The following is a 9,254-nucleotide window of genomic DNA, read 5'->3' as shown; positions in this document are numbered from 1 at the left end:
ACTGACTGAAATAAAGAATAATATATAGAGATCCAATAGCAGACAAGAGGATCCCAAGAATCAAGTCAAAGATTTGAAATAAGAAGAAGCAAAAAATACCCAACCAGAAAAGAAAAAAGAATCCAAAAATATGAAGATAGTGTAAGGAGCCTCTGGGACAACTTCAAGTGCACCAACATTCGAATTATAGGGGTGCCAGAAGAAGAGAGAGCAAGATATTGAAAACCTATTTGAAGAAATAATGACAGAAAACTTCCCCTACCTGGTGAAAGAAATAGACTTACAAGTCCAGGAAGCGCGGAGAACCCCAGACAAAAGGAATCCAAAGAGGACCACACCAAGACACATCATAATTAAAATGCCAAGGGCAAAAGACAAAGAGAGAATCTTAAAAGCAGCAAGAGAAAAACAGTCAGTCACCTACAAGGGAATACCCATACGACTGTCAGCTGATTTCTCAACAAAAACTATGCAGGCCAGAAGGGAGTGGCAAGAAATATTCAAAGTGATGAATGCCAAGAACCTACAACCAAGATTACTTTATCCAGCAAAGCTATCATTCTGAATTGAAGGTCAGATAAAGAGCTTCACTGATAAGAAAAAGCTAAAGGAGTTCATCACCACCAAACCAGTATTTTATGAAATGCTGAAAGGTATTCTTTAAGAAGAGGAAGAAGAAAAAGGTAAAGATAAAAATTATGAACAGCAAATACATATCTATCAACAAGTGAATCCAAAAATCAAGTGAATAAAAAATCTGATGAACAGAGTAAACTGGTGAATATAATAGAACCAGGGGCATAGAAAGGGAGTGGACTGACAATTCTTGGGGGCAAAGGGGTATGGGGGTGCAGGAAGAGACTGGACAAAAATTGTACACCTATGGATGAGGACAGTGGGGGGGTAAGGGCAGAGGGTGGGGTGGGAGCTGGGTGGAGGAGAGCTATGGGGGGAAAAAGAGGAACAACTGTAATAATCTGAACAATAAAGATTTAATTTAAAAAAATGACATAAAAAAGATCTAAATAAATAGAGTGAAATATATATATATATATATATAAAAGATCAGTGGTTGGCAAGGATTTAGGGAGGGGGAGAGGGAAGGAATCAATAGGTATAGCACAGGGAATTTTTAGGCCAGTGAAACTGTTCCATAGAAAACTATAATAATGGATACATAACATTATGCATGTGTCAAAACTTCTAGAACTATGCAACACAGAATGAACCCTAATGTAAACTGAAGACAATGCAACAAATGTATCGTATGATGTTAATAATAGGGGAAACTGGGATGAAGGAGAAAAATGTTATTTGGGGACTCTGTGCTTCCTGCCCAATTTTTCTGAAAACCTGAAATTGTTTTATAAAATAAACTCTCTTAATTTTAAAAAAAACTAGCCCCAAAATGAGAAATTAATGATATCCAAATATTTGGAAACTAAATATCACATTTCTAAATACCTAAGTGTCAAAGAAGAAATCAAGAAGGATTTGAACTGAAGGAGAGTATTTTGCACCGAATGAAAATGGAAACACAACAAATCAAATTTATTCCATGCAGCTAAATCTGTATATAGAAATTTATAGCACAAAATGCCTATGTTAGAAAAGAAGGAAGGTCTCAATTCAGTGATATCAGCTTTTACCATAAGAAATTGGCAAAAGAGAAAGACAAACCCAATATAAGCAGAAGAAAGGAAATAATACAGACCAAAGCAGAAATCAGTGAAATAGAAAAGGGAAAATAATAGTAGAAATCCATGAAAAGTCTTTTTAAGTAAAAAAAATTAATAAACTTCTAGCCAGACTGATTAGCAAAAGAAAAAAAGAGAGAAGACACAAATTAACAATATCTAGAATGAGAAAAGAGATATCAATACAGATTATTAAGATGTTAAAAGAATAGAATGAATACTATGAACAACTTCGTGCCAATAAGTCTGACAACTTAGATGAAATAGATTCCTTGAAAGACAGAGACTACCAAAGCTCATCCTAGAAGAAATAAATAAACTAAGTATATGTATATTTATTAAAGATAGTAGAGGCCCGGTGCATGACATTCATGCACTGGGGGGGGGGGGAGAGGGGTAGGAGGGGGGCCTGGGTCCCTCAGCCCGGCCTGCACCCTCTAGCAATCCAGGACTCCTCAGGGTCCTTATCGCTGCCCTGGAGGCAGGAGAGGCTCCTACCACCTCTGCTGCACTCGCCAGACGTGAGCCGGGTTCTGACTGAGCGGCACTCCTCCTGTGGGAGTGCACTGACCACCAGGGGGCAGCTCCTGCATTGAGCATCTGCCCCGATGGTCAGTATGCATCATAGCGAATGGTCATTCCACCATTTGGTCGATTTGCATATTAGCCTTTTATTATATAGGATTGAATGTATAACTTAAAACTATCCCACAAAGAAAACTCCAGGCCTGGAAGGGCTTCCCCGGTGAATTCTACCAAACACTTAAGAAAGAAAATTAATACCAATACTTCATAAACTCTTCTAAAAAAGTGAAGAGGAGGGGCTGCTTCCCAACTCTGTGCAGCTAGCATAATTCAGATATGAAAAGAAGTCACACATATTAAAGAAAACATCTCTTCCTTTTAAAGTTATGTATTTTATTTCTATTTTTGATCCTTCTGCAAAAATAACACCTTAAAATATTGGAAAAATTATTATATTTTATAAAAGCTTTGTAGAGGTGTCAAGGTAGTAAGGAAATTCTGAGCCAAAATCTTAAAAAACACTAGAATCTAGAGACATAAGCACTGATGCGCAGAGGCTGCTTTCACTCTGAGGGAACTTGCTGATCTTGGCCCATTTGGGCTTTGGTTTGAGCACTCTCATGCATGGAGGAATCAAAAGTTGACACCTAGGGCCTGACCAAAGTAGGAACGTACCATGACCTCTTCTTCAGTGATGTAAAAAGAAACCTGAAACATACCTACCCTCTCATAACCAGCTGAGCAAAGGGAATGTTGCCTTGGTATGGAGAAGAAACAGATGTACAAACTTAAAATATCAGAATATTCCAAAAAGGTAGTGATCAAATTTGAAAAAGAACCGATATTGTACAGAAATGGCTACAATATATGAATAGTTAGGATGAGCGGATAAATACAACAGCAAATTAGAAGGTATTTTAGAAAAATATGGGAAATAGAGAAAAAAAAGTTAGGAAACATGGAGGCATTTAATCAGGGTTCCAAAGGGAGTGGAAGAAGGGAATGGAGCAGAGGCAATACTTGAGGAAATAATGGCCAAAGATGTTCCAGAACTGATGGAGAACCTCACTTTAAATGACTTGGCCATCTCACTCTAGCTCTCAAATATTTGCAACATGGGCTATCCCATTTTTTAAATACTACTTCCTTTGTGCTATGAAAATTAGAAGCTTCACATATGTGTTGCTTGCCGGATATGTCATTTAAAATGCTACTTTCATACTTGATAAATTGCAATTCTAGCCATCTTGGACTAATATTGAAAAAGCAGGCAAGTTTCACGTGGGCCAACAGCTACATGAAAAGATGCTCAATGTCACTAGTAATCAGGGAAATATAAATCAAAACCACCATGAGATATCACCTTACATGTTTCAGAATGGCTATTGTCAAAAAGATAAGAAACAAGTGTTGTTGAGGATGTGGAGAAAAGGGGACCCTTGTGCACTAGGTGGGAATGTAAATTAGTACAGCTACTATGGAAAAAAGTATGGAGGTTCCTCAAAAAATTACAAATAGAACTACTGTATGAACCAGAATTCCACTTCTGGGGATCTATCCAAAGAAAACAAAAAACACGAACTCAAAAAGATACATGCATTTTCAGGTTTATTGCAGCATTATTGACAAGAGTCAAGAAATGAAAACAACCTAAGTATCCAAACTAAGAATGAGAAATTTCGACTACAAGCCCATGGATGGGGGCAGAGATATCAGGAAAGCTTGCCAGAGTTGGTAAGGTCAGATGAATGGGTAAAGAAGATGTTTTATTTATACCTTTTAATTACACATATATAATAGAATATTATCCTATACTAGAGGCCCAATGCATGAAATTTGCGCAAGCGTAGGCCCTCACAGCCCCAGCTGCCTCGGCCCTCACAGCCCTGGCTGCAGCCTTGCCACCTGCCCACTGTTCATTCCGGAAGGTCATTCTGGAAGGTTGTTCTGCCATCCAGTCTAATTAGCATATTAGCTCTTAATTATATAGGATAGAGGCCTGGTGCACGGGTGGGGGCTGGTTGTTTTTCCCTGAAGGGTGTCCTGGATCAGGGTGAGGGTCCCACTGGGGTGCCTGGCCAGCCTGAGTGAGGGGCTGAGGGCCGTTTTCAGGCTGGCCAAGCCCCCCAGCAGGGACCCTCACCCCATGGGGGTGTGGCAAGCCTAGGTGAGGGGCTGAGGGCCATTTTCAGGCTGCCCACAGCCCCTACAGGTTGGGGGAGTCCCACTGGGGTGCCTGGCCAGCCTGGATGAGGGGCTGATGACTGTTTTCAGGCTGGCCATGCCCCCTGGCGACTCAAGCTCCCAGCCTCTCCTTTTTTCTTTTTTCTGGGATTTATTTATCTTCTATAATTGAAACTTTGTAGCCTTGAGTGGAGCCGAGGGCTAGCCAGGGCAGGTGGGAAGCTTGGCTTTTACCATCGCCAGGGGCAACCTAAGCCTCCTGCTTGCTCCAGCTCTGTGGCCTGGCTGCTGCCATCTTAGTTGGGTTAATTTGCATACTTGCTCCTGATTGGGTGGTGGGAGTGGCTTGTGGGTGTGGCTTGAGCATAGCAGAGGGATGGTTAATTTGCATGTTTCTCTTTTATTATATAGGTAGCATGAACACTCAAGCTCACACTGCCCACACCACTGTTGCTACAATTACTGGCACTGTAGAAACTGGGTAAGGTGACTTCTCTACTGCCACACATTGTCAAAGGTATGCAAATGTGCGCACACACACAGACACACACACCACAGGCTTTTTCATGCCATTAGCTTCTAATTCATAATCTGGAGTAGATGTGTCCTATTGACAGATCCTAGATCATGTGCACATACCTAACACAAAGGAGGTGGGAAAGCAAGAACCTGGCATATCCAGTTTCTACAAAGGTGGAAATCTCTGCCCCATAAGAATGGGGATTGTCTCAAGCATATGTAATGAACTCAGATGCTATGTGGCAAAAAAAAAGAAAAAAGAATGAGAAATTTCAACTACAAGCCCACAGATGAGAGCAGAGATATTACGAAGGCTTTCCAGAGTTGGTAAGGTTCAAGTTGAATCTTGAATAAATGAGAAAGTTGAAGACAGGTAACATGAATAAGGAAAACAGCACATTCGAAGATCTGAAAGTAGGTCAGCATGGCTCAGCTACAATGTATGGAGGTGGATGTGAATGGAGTGACAGTGGGAAAGAGCATCATGAAATTAGAAAGAAAAATGGGGACCAGATCATGAAAAGCCTTGTATATTATGTTAATTGGTCAGAATGTGTATGTAGGAAATAGAAACTACTTTAGGTATTTTAGAAAGGTTTTTAATACATAAAATATTAGTGGAAGGGCTGGAGGAATAGAAGTCAAGGGATTGCTATGATTTCATAGCTGAGATCTAGGGGTCAGGAAGCTGCTGCTGCTGCCATTGATGTTGCCTCAATTGCTCTCACATCCATGGAACTGGTGAGTAGATACCAGAACTTAGCTACTCCACTGCAATTGCCTCTAACACTCACATTTTCATAATCGTGCTTGCCAATAGTAGCTATAATAACAGAAGACAGCTTCTACTTCATTTTCATCTTCCAAATTTAGTGTAGTGCATCAGATTGGCAGAACCAACCACATCTACAACTCTTGTGGCAAGGCTTTATGGGGAATATAGCTTTTAGCTTCCGATAATCTCCAATTAGAAGGAGAGTAGAATGGAGATTGAAATATCCAACCCATAGTATTAGTACACTATGTTAATGTGCATGAATTTTATCTCAAGGACTATGTAAAAAAAAAATGATGTATTTTTAAAGCATGGGTAGTACATACTTATATTTGCTTTTTTTAAAAAAATATATTTTATTGATTTTTTACAGAGAGTAAGGGAGAGAGATAGAGAGTTAGAAACATCGATGAGAGAGAAACATCGATCAGCTGCCTCCTGCACATCTCCTACTGGGGATATGCCCGCAACCCAGGTACATGCCCTTGACCAGAATCGAACTTGGGACCTTTCAGTCCGCAGGCCGATGCTCTATCCACTGAGCCAAACCAGTTTCGGCTATATTTGCTTTTTAAAAGGTGATTTTATGAGGAAGTAATTCCAGGAGTATACAATAGAAGATCTTCTCACTTGAGATAGAGTAGAGGAACAAATCAAGTGAAGGAAATAGCTTAGGAAGATGTAAAGAATATAGAATCATCAGAACTTAGTACAGGGTTGACTGGTTATGGTGAACTGAGATTACACCTATGTTTCAGGGTTGGACAATCAGAGGGATGGCGATATGGATCAACAAAATGGAATAGAGAAGGAAAAAAAGTAGGAGCATAATAGATTAAGGTTTAGAAATGTTGACTTTTTAGATCCTGTAAAACATCCAAATAGGATTATTGAGTATGTGATTGGATATATGACTCTAAGGCTTTTCAGAGGGATGTGCTCTGAAGATCTAAATTCAGGAATCATGAGTAAGAGGTTAAAGTCAATGTCATAGGAAAATTCAGTAACAATATATTTAGGTAACTAATACTAGCTACTCAAACAAATAACCCCAAAGTCTCAGTGACTTAACATTTTAAGGTTTATTTCTTACTCACCTCATAGTCTAGTATAGATTGATGTATTTGATGGGGGAGGTGTTTCTGTTCCATCATCATTCAGAAGCCCCAGGTTAGTTCTACCCAGGTTACTTCTACCATCTTCTAGGCCTTCAAAATACCCTGGTGGATCCTCTGTGCCTAGCCAACTGAAGAACAAAAAGATCTTGAAAAAATGTTGAGGGTTTAGAGGTCAGGATAGAAGTTCAAATATGACTTCTCAAACTATCTGTAGCAAAGGACCACTTTAAAAAAAACTTCCAAAACTTACCTGGCAGGGGAGATACCATAATCATGAAGGTGCTTTTCCCAGGGTGAGCCTTATCCATTGCATTCCTGATGTCCTGACACCTGTGTCTCCCCCAATTGTGGGAAACTCAACTGCATAATTTGAGGTAGTAGGAGACTGCATTTGTGCTCTCCCCTGGCATATAAAAAAAAAAAAGAAGACTTTCATCCTGTTGCAGATTATTACTTTTGTAAAAGACAATCAAAATGTAGAACGTCAAATTTCTATAAAAGTTTCTAAACACTTTGATTTGCTATATTTACCTTGTTATGGACCAGAAACAAGTTATAGAATGATACTGTTCTCTGAACCACACTTTCAAGAAGCATTGGTGTAAATTGCTTCTGATGACCTTCCATTGACCTGCACCAATTATATACTGCCACTTGAATGGGAGAGGAATGGAAAATGTTCAAAGGAGGAAATTAAGTAATTGTCTCTGCCTTGATCCACTCTTCTAGTCCCAAATATCAGTTTTTCTCCTGTTCCCTTACAGTAGTAATCCATCTCCAAAGGATATAGCCTAAAGGCCCATGAGTCATTACATCTGTTTAAAATCCCAGATGGTGCACAGATCTTTCCATCAGATCTAGATGTGAATTCTCTTGGTTTGATGTCCTCTGAACTAAAAAGACAAGCAATCTACTCCTCCCACCAGACTTATACCCAAGATATAATGGTAGAAGTGAAGAAGAATAACTGTACAATACACTCTTGTTAGGAAGTGAGAAGAATGAGAAAGGCAAAATTACATATATAAAATATTATAAACCTCTCTCTATATATTTATATATTATATATAATAAATCTCCATATATATACATATACACACATATATACACACATATGTATATATATATATATATAGAGAGAGAGAGAGAGAGAGAGAGAGAGAGAGAGAGAGAGAACCAGGAAAGCCAGTGGTATAATTCAGTACAAATCCAAAGGCTGAGAACCAGGGGAGTTGGTGGTATAAGTCCTGGTCTGAAGCCAAAGGCCCAACAATCAGGAGCATTGATATCTGAGGGCAGGAGAAAGTGGACGTCCCAGCTCAAACAGAGAGAACAAATTCATCCTTCCTCTACCTTTTTTTGTTCTATTCAGGCTCTCAACAGATTAGATGATGCCCACTTACCCCCTTTGGGGGGTAAATAGAGGGTTATATGGAGGTTTGATGTATACCCAGGCTTTGACATAGGATTGGAAAGTTTCCAGGCTAGTTAAAACAAGAACAGAATCGTTTCCTCATGCCTCAATCTACTTGATTTTAGTAATTCAGCAGCTTTACTATAGTGACTCATTTTTTTTCTTCACTATTCCTCATTAGGAACATAAAGCAATTAGAAGTAAACAGGAAGGAGCAATCCCTTCTTCCTCCTACAGCCTTGCAGTCTCCCTTTAGTGTTCTCTATTAGCAGAACATAACAGGGAGCAGCTGGCAAAGCAAAAAATTGGTTTGAAGATTCCCAGACACAAGCATCACAAAGCTGAAGGGTGGCTTTGGAGCTTGAGTAATAGTTGAATATGCACATAGGCAAGGGTACAACTTTACACAAAACCCAGAGGGTAGTGTCAGCCTGACTCTATAGGGGAATTCTGGAGTGTATGCCTCAAAGTTGTTCCCTTCTAAGTCAGGGGAATTAGAGCTTTCACAGTCATGCATTTATCAGTCCTTGGTTAAGAGCTGGCCCTAAGGGCATAGAAATCCCCAGGTACTTCCAGTCTCTGTGAAGGCAGGCAAAGTGACTCCAATAACCTAAGTGTAGTTCTTTAAAGAAGAGCTGCAGATCCTGGCTGTTGAATGTAAAAGCCCAGTGAAACCTGGTGCAAGGGGAGCACCCCAGAAAGGTGGATAAATATCCAAGAGTAATGGTTAAAGCACCAACAATATTCCCTCTGGGCACATAGTTCTAAAAGCTGTCTTATTTCTCTACTTTCTTTACCAAATCTCTCTCTCTCAATTTAATAGCTGCTGCTTTGGGGAGATGCTGGTAAAGGGTACAAGCTTTCAATTACAAGATGACTAAGTCCTAAGAATCTAATGCACAGCATAATATGTACTGTATTGTATATCTGAAATTTGCTAAGGGAGTAGATTTTAAGCTTTCTCACCACACACACACACACACACACACACACACACACACACACACACACACAGTAACTAT

At 39.7% G+C, this 9,254-nt stretch overlaps 1 non-coding gene across 1 annotated transcript; it reads left to right on the top strand.

Annotated features, from left to right (window-relative positions):
- The first annotated feature begins 7,060 nt into the window (after nt 1–7,060).
- On the top strand, nt 7,061–7,224 carry LOC118661936. The gene has a single exon (XR_004969537.1). It is a non-coding gene; the product is annotated as a U1 spliceosomal RNA (small nuclear RNA).
- Nucleotides 7,225–9,254: the final 2,030 nt, after the last annotated feature.

The sequence above is a fragment of the Myotis myotis genome, unplaced genomic scaffold (genome assembly GCF_014108235.1).
Source record: "Myotis myotis isolate mMyoMyo1 unplaced genomic scaffold, mMyoMyo1.p scaffold_m19_p_1, whole genome shotgun sequence".
In the NCBI taxonomy this organism is placed as follows: Eukaryota; Metazoa; Chordata; class Mammalia; order Chiroptera; family Vespertilionidae; genus Myotis; species Myotis myotis.
This window is presented reverse-complemented; position numbering and strand designations above follow the sequence as displayed.